The sequence below is a fragment of the Symsagittifera roscoffensis genome, chromosome 4 (assembly GCF_963678635.1).
Source record: "Symsagittifera roscoffensis chromosome 4, txSymRosc1.1, whole genome shotgun sequence".
NCBI lineage: Eukaryota > Metazoa > Xenacoelomorpha > Acoela > Convolutidae > Symsagittifera > Symsagittifera roscoffensis.
The window spans coordinates 10,544,906-10,557,087 of record NC_087065.1 but is presented as its reverse complement, the minus strand read 5'-3'; the positions used below and the strand labels follow the sequence as shown (position 1 = coordinate 10,557,087).

Here is a 12,182-nt window from a genome sequence, read left to right as displayed (position 1 = left end):
ATCAACTAGGGGAAAAAGCTTCCTTGAACCACGTGGAACAATTTCTAAGACGGATTAAATTTCCGCTTACGCGTTAATAGCGCGAAATATATCGAGCGATAATTTCCAAAACTGGCCAAATTGGCAATCCTTAAATCCCCATATTTCACGAAAACTGATTACCGGTAAAATATCTGTTCAAAATCAAGCTCAAGGCAACAATGCCTTTTTAATGATTTGAAAAATTTTTGTTAAAATTGGCTTGTTAAAAATTCGAACTTGTTTGAAGGAAAAAATTCACCCCGATCACAAATATTCCGTTACTTTTGTTGCGAAAGTCGGAATAATAATGTCAATAGTATGCTGAGCGAAACTTAGATTGAATCACAGAGTTAATTTTCGAACATTAATTATTTTCTGATTCTCAACAAATGCAAAACACAGAGTCTTAACACGGATAAACAAAAGCGAATGTTTTAATTTACGGTAATCACCAACATGAGAGCAATACTAGAATAAAACCAGAAAAGGCAAGAAAAAAAACATGCTTTTTGTAAACATGCATTTTGCTTGCATGGTTAGACCAAATGTGAACATATCATTTGCTGTTAATTACATCAAACGCAAGTTATCAGAATGAACTTTTTAAACGAGCCAACTAACAAAAATCACTTTTTATTTTTGTGTGTTTGAAGTTAAAATTTTAATTAACTGTTGAATTGAACTGCATCAATTTCCTGCAGGTTAGATTGCACTTTGCACGTTTTCGGGTTGACCAAAACTGGCTATCTCAGACCTTTTCTCATAAAAATCTTGCAACTTCTTACAAAATTAAGCTCTAAGATTGTTACAAGATAGGGACTTTTTCTCATTAGAAAGTTGTGAGAAAGCGACTTTTCCTACAAAAAAGTTCTAAGATAGAATCTTTTTTATTAACAATTTTAGCAAAAAAAAAATTCGTAAGGCGATAACTCTCACCAAAAGACAACTCGCAAAAAAAGAAAAATCGCATTACAGTTCACAATATAGCCACTACTTCAGTCGCAAAGACGGAACTCACAATAAAATACTCATTGCCGCATCCGTGTTAAAAGACGGAACTCACAATAACGGACTCATTGGCGCACTCGTGTTAAAGAATGAATTCAAAATAATAGACTAATTGCCGCACTCTTGTTATAAGACGCAATTCACAGCAATAGACTCATTGCCGCACTCGTGTAAAAAAAACAGATTTCACAATAAATGACTCAATGCCAAACTCGTGTTAAAGACGGAATTCACAACAAAAGACTCATTACCGCAGTTGCGTTAAAAGACGGAACTGAAAATAAAACACTCACTGCCGCAGTTGCATTAAAAGACGAACTCACAATAAAACACTCACCGCCGCAGTCGCATCAAAACGCAACTAAAAAAATAACTCACCGCTGACGTCGCAAGAAAGAGCAGAACTCACTATTGAAACTTTCACTGCCGCAGTCGCAAAAAAAACTTTAAACTGAAACTCTCAAGTTACGATTCAATTTCCAAACTTTGCGGTTTATCGCCTTCCTGGAAATTTGTTTTCGGTTACGAGATGACACGGTAACTAAAACGCAACTAAAAATGACCCACCGCTGCCGTCGCAAAAAAAGAGCAGAACTCACTATTGAAACTTTCACTGCCGCAGTCGCAAAAAAAACTTTTAACTGAAATTCTCAAGTTACGATTCATTTAGCAAACTTTGCGGTTTATCGCCTTCCTGGAAATTTGTTTTCTGTTACGAGTTGTCACGGTACCCATTCTTTTTTGCAAACTTCAGGCCCAAAAATTAACTTTGGTATAATTAATGCATAATTTTACTTAGGAGCAATTGAACCAAAATTAAGGCGTCATTGCCGCACTCGTGTTAAAGACGAGGTTCACATTAAAACATTTAAAGACTCATTGCCGCACTTGTCTTAAAAGACGGAACTCGCAAGAAAAAATGCATTGCCGCAGTTGCATTAAAAGACGGAACTGAAAATAGAATACTCACCGGTGCAGTTGGATTAAAAGACGAAACCCACAATAAAACACTCACCGCCGCAGCCGCATCAAAAACGCAACTAAAAAAAACGACTCACCGCTGCCGTCGCAAAAAAAGAACAGAACTCACAATTAAAACACTCGTGGACGCAGTCGCAAATAAACTTTAAACTGAAACTTTCAAGTTACGATTCAATTTCCAAACTTTGCGGTTTATCGCTTTCCTGGAAGTTTGTTTTCTGTTGCGAGATGACACGGTAACTAAAACGCAACTAAAAATGACCCACCGCTGCCGTTGCAAAAAAGAGCAGAACTCACTATTGAAACTTTCACTGCCGCAGTCGCAAAAAAAACTTTTAACTGAAATTCTCAAGTTACGATTCATTTTCCAAACTTTGCGGTTTATCGTTTTCCTGGAAATTTGTTTTATGTTACGAGCTGTCACAGTACCCATTCTGTTTTGCAAACTTCAGGCCCGATATTTAACTTTGGTATAATTAACGTATAATTTTTCTTTGGAGCAATTGTACAAAATTAAGGTGTCATATCCGAATAAAAATTCTAGTAGAATTTTAAATCAATCAGAAATTACTCTTTAATTTTTGCTCAATTGCTCAAAAACCGTTACTAATCTCCTATGTAGCTCAACAGAGTTTAAAAGTAGTAAAATCTGCACAAATTGGCGCAAAACGCTCAAAAAATTTTACTGATTTGAAATAAAATATTAGTGTTTTATAAAGTAAAAATTGAATTTAAAGACTATCAAACAAAAATTGTCCTAATTACACAATTTTAAGAAAGCTATACCCTTTTAAATCTCTGTTGGTCTAAAAGAGGCTCACTTTGATATCGTTTTGTTTTTAATTTACAAAAAAATCCAAAAAAAAAATTGTTAGGCCCAAGTTTCGCAAAAACTTATTCCACCATAAACATACCTCTAAAGGCCTAATCAAAATTAATTTTTTAGTTTCTTTGCGTTTTGTCTTTTAATATAAATCAGCACTGAAATAGTGGTTACTGTGCCAGGCTTGTCTGTTGGTTTTTTTTCAGCTGATTTCAGCTGTGTAGAGGTGCACACATATAGAACAGGTCTAACTCCTGCTCCCTCCCTCCGTTCATAGCCTCAACTATTTTAACCGCTGAAAACTTTACTGGTACCACTTCAGCCAGTGAGTGGCTTGCAGACAAAATCTTAAAAATTAATGTGATTGTTGCATAGCCAGTTTTGTCAGCAATTATTTTTTATCCTTTTCGTTAATTTCTATTCCATTCGTCGCATGAATGAAGACCAAGATCCAGAAATCTCACATGCTAAAATTTTATAAATACTTTTCATTGGAAAAACTTTCCAGTTATCACAAAATTGTTTTATTTACCTAAAACCGCATTTGAATCACTCAAAAAACTTATACAAAGCCTTTTGTGTTCCGGCTTTCGAGAAAGTGCGGAATTTTTATGCTTGGGTCAATTTTCTTCACTCAATTTTTCACTCAATGCCGAGCTCGTGTTAAAGACGGTATTCACAAAAAAAAAGACTCATTGCCGCACTCGTGTAAAAAAAAAGATTTCACAATAAATGACTCAATGCCGAACTAGTGTTAAAGACGGAATTCACAACAAAAGACTCATTACCGCAGTTGCATTAAAAGACGGAACTGAAAATAAAATGCTCACCGCCGCAGTTGCATTAAAAGACGGAACTCACAATAAAACACTCACCGCCGCAGTTGCATCAAAACGCAACTAAAAATGACTCACCGCTGCCGTCGCAAAAAAGAGCAGAACTCACTATTGAAACTTTCACTGCCGCAGTCGCAAAAAAAACTTTAAACTAAAACTCTCAACTTACGATTCAATTTTCAAACTTTGCGGTTTATCGCCTTCCTGGAAATTTGTTTTTTGTTACGAGTTGTCACGGTACTCATTCTTTTTTGCAAACTTCAGGCCCAAAATTTAACTTTGGTATAATTAATGCATAATTTTACCTTGGAGCAATTGCACCAAAATTAAGGCGTCATTGCCGCACTCGTGTAACAGACGGAGTTCACATTAAGGATTCAAAGACTCATTGCCGCACTCGTCTTAAAAGACGGAACTCGCAAGAAAAAATGCATGCTGCAGTTGCATTTAAAGACGAAACTCACAATAGAATACTCACCGCCGCAGTTGCATTAGAAATTGGAACTCACAATAAAATAATCTCCGTCGCAGTTGGATTAAAAGACGAAACTCACAATAAAACACTCACCTCCGCAGCCGCATCAAAAACGCAACTAAAAACAAACGACTAACCGCTGCCGCCGCAAAAAAAGAACAGAACTCACAATTAAAACACTCATGGACGCAGTCGCAAATAAACTTTAAACTGAAACTTTCAAGTTACGATTCAATTTCCAAACTTTTCGGTTTATCGCTTTCCTGGAAGTTTGTTTTCTGTTGCGAGATGACACGGTAACTAAAACGCAACTTTAAAAAATGACCCACCGCTGCCGTCGCAAAAAAGAGCAGAACTCACTATTGAAACTTTCACTGCCGCAGTCGCATAAAAAACTTTAAACTGAAATTCTCAAGTTACGATTCATTTTCCAAACTTTGCGGTTTATCGCTTTCCTGGAAATTTGTTTTCTGTTACGAGTTGTCACGGTACCCATTCTATGGTATAAATTTTTTCTTCTGTCAATTGTTATTTGTTTTTTAGAACTCGATCTTTTGAGTCTTTTTCTAAAAAAAAAGTACAATTATAAAAAACTCATAAGTTTCGTAAGTAAATAAGTCAGTAAAGCTTAATTTACTTTCTATTCGTTGTTTGAAGAAGTATGCAAGACAATTATGAAAATTTTGTTATAGACATGTTTTATGAAGTTTTGTATTGTCAATTCCTTTTCATAGATTAGCAATTTTTGAAAAAAAGAATGGTTGCTAATTGATACAAAAGATGAGCGGAGTTACTTGGTACTTCGACTGCCCTATGAAATTTTGTCGACTTTTCTAAAATTTCAACAGAAATTTTCAAGTTTTTTCTTGTGAAATGTTTCAAAGAGAGATTTTTTATCTACTCAGTTTCTAGAGGTATTTGCATCATTTTAGTCACCTGATTATTAATTTTTATTCACGGCAAATAAGGATTCTTAGTCATAAGTTTTAATTATGCTCTTTGCTATATAGTTTCTAACTTTTTTCCGGGCTATCCATACACAAATTGTTCTTCGAAATTCATCAGTTTCATGTTTTTCCCGTCTTTCCGCTGATAAAAAAGGAACATTATATCGATTAATATCTTTTTTCATGGTTTCAAGTGATGCTCAAAGTTTTTAACAAATGTTTCATTACTGTCCAGAATTTCTAGTGTTTTCAAGCTACAACATATTTTTATGATTTTTTCAGAAAACAAACACCGCTCACTATCTTCAATTTACAATGATGACTTGCAGCAAAATTGCCCTCCAATTTTGTGTGCTCTATCCAATTTTGCTATTCACTCAATGCAGTGATAGAGTAATATATGATGTGTCTACTGAACCCCAATGCACAGAAATAACACAGAGCGCAACCGGGGATTGCCGATGGCACGCAGGTTTGGATCGAACTGTGGATCACAAAGTACTGGGAGGGAAGATAGTGGCATATAAAATCAGGTCGGTTGAACAGTCCTTGAGACATAATTTAATTACATAAGGAACGCTGCTGCTGCACCCTCGTTTTTTTATCCGGGTTGAGCTTTTTTGCAACTTTGCAAAGTATTTCAGAAAAAAAAATCTCAAAATTTTTTTAGACTAAAGAAACATTTAAGGAATTTTTTTTGAGCAAAATATTGGAAATTTGGGAGGCAAGCAAATCCGCGAAATTTAAAAAATAGAATCTAATCAACAAATGGATAATTTTACGACTTTTCTGTTTTGTCCCTGCCTTTTTTGAGCATCCAGTTTTTTAAATTGATTACGTCTTTCTGATCAAGTTGATTCTCCAACTCAAATATATTTATCCATGGATGCATTTCCGAATTATCTAGTTTGATTCATGGACGTTGTTTTTATTTTTTTTTTCGGTTTTTCGCAGATTAGTCCATTTTCAACTTCACCTCAATACATCGAATATATATGAATTTTTTTGGTGAGTAAAACAACAAAACTGTTCAATTTTTTATTTTTTTTTGTCGCAATATCAATTTTGCACACAAACAATAATGTCAAAAGTTTCTTTCGCGCTGAGATTTTAATACTGTTTTGTAATTCTTTTGCTAGAAAAAAACACTCATTAAAATAATTAGACTGCCTGCATTCAGCTGAGTTTAATCTATTTGTTTTCTCCGGTCCGTCGGATAAGTTACTAGCAAATTTACAACACGTATCACTTACTCGCAATGAAGAAAAAACTACTGCGGAAGATGTAGAGTGACTTTCTTATATTTATATTACTCCAAAAAAAATTTCTCCCTCATGGCAAAACTCCTAATACTATTCGTCTATCAGTTTCATTCCTAATAATGTCATTCCTAATTATGTCAATCCTAATTATGAAAAAACTATCCATAATTATTGTGTTGACAAAAAAACAAAAAATTGTTCTTTTTTAAGTTTTATGATTAAATGCATCGGAAAGGAATTACCGACTTTTCTAACCGAGAGACAACTTTAGATCTCTTATATTTATTTTTCGCAGTAAATCCGAGTAGTCAACCATCAAATTTCCGAATATTTCGCGGAAATTTTCCCGGGAATACTTCGCTAACTCATTTCACACTTTTTTTGTCACTTTAGATTAGTGTTTTCAACTCATTTCTTGTAATTGATTGATTTGTATTAGTGTTTTTGCTTTTCTAAGCATTCCGCATTGGTATTTTGCAGGTAACAATCAAGTTTATTGGATTATTGATGCCAGTCTCAAAAATAATCAATTAACTGAAGTCGTACCTTTTGTCAGATCGAAAAATAAGTTTTAATTCTTTTCAATCAACCATAATAGTTTTTTGTTAAACGCTACTTCGATTGGTTTTCTTTTCAACATCATTAGATTTGTTTCATGATGCTTATTTTAAGTTTTTTGTAACCACCAAAAATCAGCAGAGATCTTTACTTTCATAATCTATTCGGAAAATTTATTCTTCAGCTACCGCAAGAACCTTTCAACTAATATGGAATTTTCTTTTGTGGTACGACTTTGTGTTCCTATGAACAAAAGTTGAACAGATATCTGTTTTAGGGATTTTGTTATTGACAGACAAAAAAACCAAAAAATCAACATAATAATCCGTTATACTCGATTACCTACGTCTAAATTTGGTTGCGGCTCAAAATGGCTTCCAAAATTTATATCTTGTTTTTTTTCTTCCTTTTTTCCCCTCTTTAGTCGGAATTACATTTTTTTTGTCTCTCCAGCGTTCAAAATCTCCCAAAGATGGGAGTGGGATGGTAACAGTTAGGAGGGGTTAAATGCCGATTAAATTATAGGTTATAAAGATTATAATCTATTATAAGCATTACTTATGAATACAAAATTGATTACGAGCGATCATAATGGATTTTGAGTGGTCATGTTTTTATTATAATCCAAAATGGTAATTATAATGCAGCATTTTTTTTTCCTTGAGTATAATCTATTGTTTTTGAAAAATATGGAGATTGACAATAAAAACCCATTATAATCTATTACTTTCTTTTTTTACTGAGTGCGGGTAACCACATGGGATCGCAAAAGGAAGTCCTTTTCTTCGTTTTTTGTTCCGGTTGTATACTGTTGAAGCAAAAACTTGAAACGCAGATGTGAAACCTATTAGTTAAGTATTGATTTAAAATATCCGGAAAAAAAACGAAAAAAAAAAAACTTACAGTTTATAACAAAATTTTTCAAATTGGGTTGACTTCAGAGAAAAAACGATGTATACAACATTTGCTTAAAATTTCAGCAGAATTGATATGATGCAATTTATTTTGCGAAATTCGAGTCCATACTTTTACTCCAAAAACGACCATTTTCGGTTTCTTTCAGTCAATCAAAAATTACGCCAAGCCTACTTACTCAATCACCCGCAACGCGAAACCTACTTTTTTTTCTTGTTTCAAACCCTCTTAAGTCGGAATACATTTTTTTGTCTCTCCAGCGTTCAAAATCTTCCAAAGGTGGGAGTGAGATGGTAACCGTTAGTAGGGGTTAAATGCCGATTAAATTATAGGTTATAAAGATTATAATCTATTATAATCAATACTTATGAATACAAAATTGATTACAAGCGATCATAATGGATTTTGAGTGGTCATGTTTTTATTATCATGCAAAAAGGTAATTATAATGCAGCATTTTTTCCTTGTCTAAATTTGCGGGGTCAGTGGATTTTAACGACAATGTTAAAGTCATCGTTTTTCCGTCATAATTGATATTAATCCATTTAACTCCGTTGCGGGCGCTTCCGATTACGCAATTCAAGCACTACAGGGTTTTCGATCTCGTTCTTAGTTACCCGCACTCAGTAAAAAGAGAAAATAATCAATTATATAATAATAATAATAATCATACTTTTATCAAAATTATTATTATAGCGCATACTTTAGATTTTTAAACGATTTATAATTCATTTTAATGATAACATTTTTGGTTAAATTTTAAAAAACTGTAATGAATTATAATTGGTTATAATTTTTCCGAAAATCTTTTACAATCTATTATAATAGATTATAACCACGCTTTCTATCAAAATTTTATCTCACAAAAAATTAGCTATAATGAATTATGATTTAGCTATTCTGCAAGAAAGTACGGTAAAAATCAAATTTAATATAAGATTAAGCTATAAGCAGGGGCGGATCTGGGACTTTCTCGGGGGAAGGGGTAGGTTTTCAAAAAATTTTTTTTTTGAAAATTGACCTTTTTTTAGGTTGACCACATTGATTTTCTGAGCTTTCCTAACTCACTATAAAGAACCCATTCTGTTCAAACTTTCTGCACCGCAGGCAAAATTACAAAAAAAAACAGGCCAAAAAAGGCGTTTTTAGACAATTTTTGGAAAATTTTGATATAAAAATCGCGTTTTTTTTGGTGCGATCTCTCTCTCAAAATTAGTATATATTGGCGCCAAAGGCGCCTTTAGAAAGTTCATAGGTTCCGTCGCCAAAATTGGATATCTCAAGATAGTTCAAGAGAGGAAACCCCAGCACCCCAACCCCCCCCCCCCCCCTAAAACCGCCCCTGGCTATAAGTTCAAAATTACAGTTTCTTCTTGTTCGGTAACCAACTGAAAAGCACACAAAACAAAACAAAATAAAACGAAATGGAGCGATGACAATTGTTGAATAATAATTGATTATAACCCATTATAATGGATTATAATTCAATAAAATTTGAGAATTTTTTTTAAAAATAATCGATTATAATAGATTATAAACGATTATAATGATTTTTTTTGTTTCGAAAAATAGTAACATTATAATCCATTTATAATCTATTGTTTTTGAAAAATATGGAGACTGACAATAAAAACCCATTATGATCTATTACTTTTTTTTACTGAGTGCGGGTAACCACATGGGATCGCAAAAGGAAGTCCTTTTCTTCGTTTTTGTTCCGGTTATATACTGTTGAAGCAAAAACTTGAAACGCAGATGTGAAACCTATTAGTAAAGTATTGATTTAAAATATCCGGAAAAAAACGAAAAAAAAAACTTACAGATTATAACAAAATTTTTCAAATTGCGTTGACTTCAGAGAAAAAACGATGTTTACAAAATTTGCTTAAAATTTCAGCAGAATTGATATGATGCAATTTATTTTGCAAAATTCGAGTCCATAATTTTACTCCAAAAACGACCATTTTCGTTTTTTTTTTCAGTCAATCAAAAATTACGCCAAACCTACTTACTGAATCACTGGCATGATTAATCAACTTGAGCTTTTTACAGAGCCCAATAAACTTTAAGACAGAATTTATCTCGAAAAGCGGATCAAAACTCCTAACAATGTTTTTAAGTAGAAAACGGTGTTTTATATAGTAAAAACAATTTTTTTGTCTATCAAACAATAATAAATAACAACTTTGCGTCTATCAACGCATTTGTCTTTGTCTTATAATTAACGTCCTTCTCTGCCTTTTTAGATCAACGGATGATTACATCCAGAAACCAGCAACTGTTTGGGATCTACTTAAGAATTGCCACCCCTATCAATAAAAGCATTAAATTAGCACTGACCTTTCTATTGAGAATTAGAATTTTGCTGCATTCTGATTGGTCGAAAATGCGTTATTTCAATCTACTTAACAATTGCCCCCCTTTCTTAAAGGGGGGGGGGGCAATTGTTAAGTAGATCCACTGTTTGTTTTAGGTGGTTCAGCGGAGGCTGGTCTGGCTGGTATGTGCCTGGCCTCCTAGATATGGACGGGAAGTTCAACCCGGCAGCCAGTCCATGCTCTGTGCCTGTGAAAGCTAATTCCATGCGGCTTATGTGGTCTTACTTCTACGACCATACTCACTCTTATATTCTCTGTAAATCTCGAGAAGTGCAAAACAACGAACTGTGAAAATTATGAACAGTTTATGCTCATAAAATGGAAGAGCAAAACACTTTGTCGACTAAAACAAATTTATTAGTATATTACTGTTGAACGTTAAACCGTTACAAAACAAGTGGGGCTGATTAAACTTTGTATAATACAGCTTTGATTGAGTATTTAACTGAAATTGCGACTAACTTTTTGAATTAAATGCTTTCTGTCTAAATCTTAGAGGGAAATAGCTTATTCCTGCAAGAAATGAATCCCATTGTAATTTTCCTGTACCATATGTTGCTCTTCATGGAAAACTGGGACCAAGTTAACATCCCCCCAAAACCCATTTAAGGGGGAGGGGAGGATGTTAACTTGGTTCTGAGTTCGAATTTTCAGCCAATCAGAATAGAGCATTTTACATGCAGCGTCAGTAGATTTAAATTAAAATGAACGCAGGGGTGGACGATCTTAACTTGGATCTCCGAAAACTGTTTTGTCAAACGAAGAAAATTAGGTCATCCCTTGAATTTAACTTAACAGATGTGTGTCAAGGGGGAAAACGTGAGCTCTCATCTCATCATGGTTTCGCGAAATCTCATCATGGTTTCGCGAAATCTCATCATCTCATCATGGTTTCGCACAACGGCCCTTCGCCGCGATGAGCTGTACAGCTCCTGTGTTGGTCCGTTCCCCGTGGATAAATGGTCTTAATCTTAATCTTGGGATTTAAAGTTCATTTCATTTAAAGTAAGTATTGGGGTTCCAACTTTCAGCTGGCCAGACCTCCAAAAGGCTCTAACAATGGAAAATCAATAACTATGATAGTAGGTTTGCACGATTAGTTTGAAAATGACCAGAATTTCACCAAGTGGGTTTTTTTTTCTTCAGACAAATTTCGACATTTTAACTAGCCATTTTTGACGGAATTGTTTTTATATCATTCAAAAAGTATTGTTGTCCTGAGCTTAAATTTGAAAAAATATTTCACCTGTGATCATTTTTCGTTAAGTTATGGGGGTTTAAATATTGCCATTTTGGCCACTTTGGGACAATTAACGCGCGATATATTTCGCGCTATTAACGCGTAAGCGGAGATTTAATCCGTCATAGAAATCGTTCCAAATTGGTTCAAAGAAACTTATTTGCCATAAGTGATTTGCTACAAGCAGCGAAATCTATTCTTTTGTAGTTTATAGAAAAAAATGTCAATTTTTTTTTTAATTTTTAAATTTTATTTTATTACATTTGAATTTTTCATTTTATTACTGCTTCATAGATCCTAAAATGCAGTCGGAACAATCAGGGCTTTGCCCTGATACGAGCAGTCTTGTTAGGTTTCTTTATAGAAATATTGATGAAAGGTCAAACAATTTTGTTGACCTTCAGACTTTGTCCAAAATTAGCCGAATATGTGGAAAATGAATTTGAAGTTTTGTTTTAGTTCATTTTATTGTGTTACTTTTAAAAAATACTAAAGAAAATGGTTCAACACAAAATGCAATGAGAGTTTATCAAACCGCGAATAATTTAAAACTAGATTGAACCTAAAACAATTCAACTTACTGAAGTATATCATCTCAGAGTTCAGCAAATTTTTCTGCCTGCTGCCAAAAGAACCCCGCATCCAGTTTCAATTGTTAATAATCGATTATATCACGATTTTAGTACCAGTCTTACTAAAAATGAGAAACAATCAATTTTAATCAATTAATAATCGCTT

General features: G+C 33.7%; 1 protein-coding gene and 1 long non-coding RNA gene across 4 annotated transcripts in view; one reads left to right on the top strand and one right to left on the bottom strand.

Annotated features, from left to right (window-relative positions):
• LOC134845287 (unconventional myosin-VI-like) overlaps nt 1-12,182 on the bottom strand; it is a 238,167-nt gene that overhangs the window by 96,432 nt on the left and 129,553 nt on the right. The gene's annotated exons all lie outside the window — the stretch shown is intronic.
• LOC134844689 (uncharacterized) lies at nt 570-10,674 on the top strand. Its single transcript, XR_010162697.1, has 3 exons — nt 570-722; nt 5,374-5,624; nt 10,300-10,674. It is a non-coding gene; the product is annotated as an uncharacterized LOC134844689 (long non-coding RNA).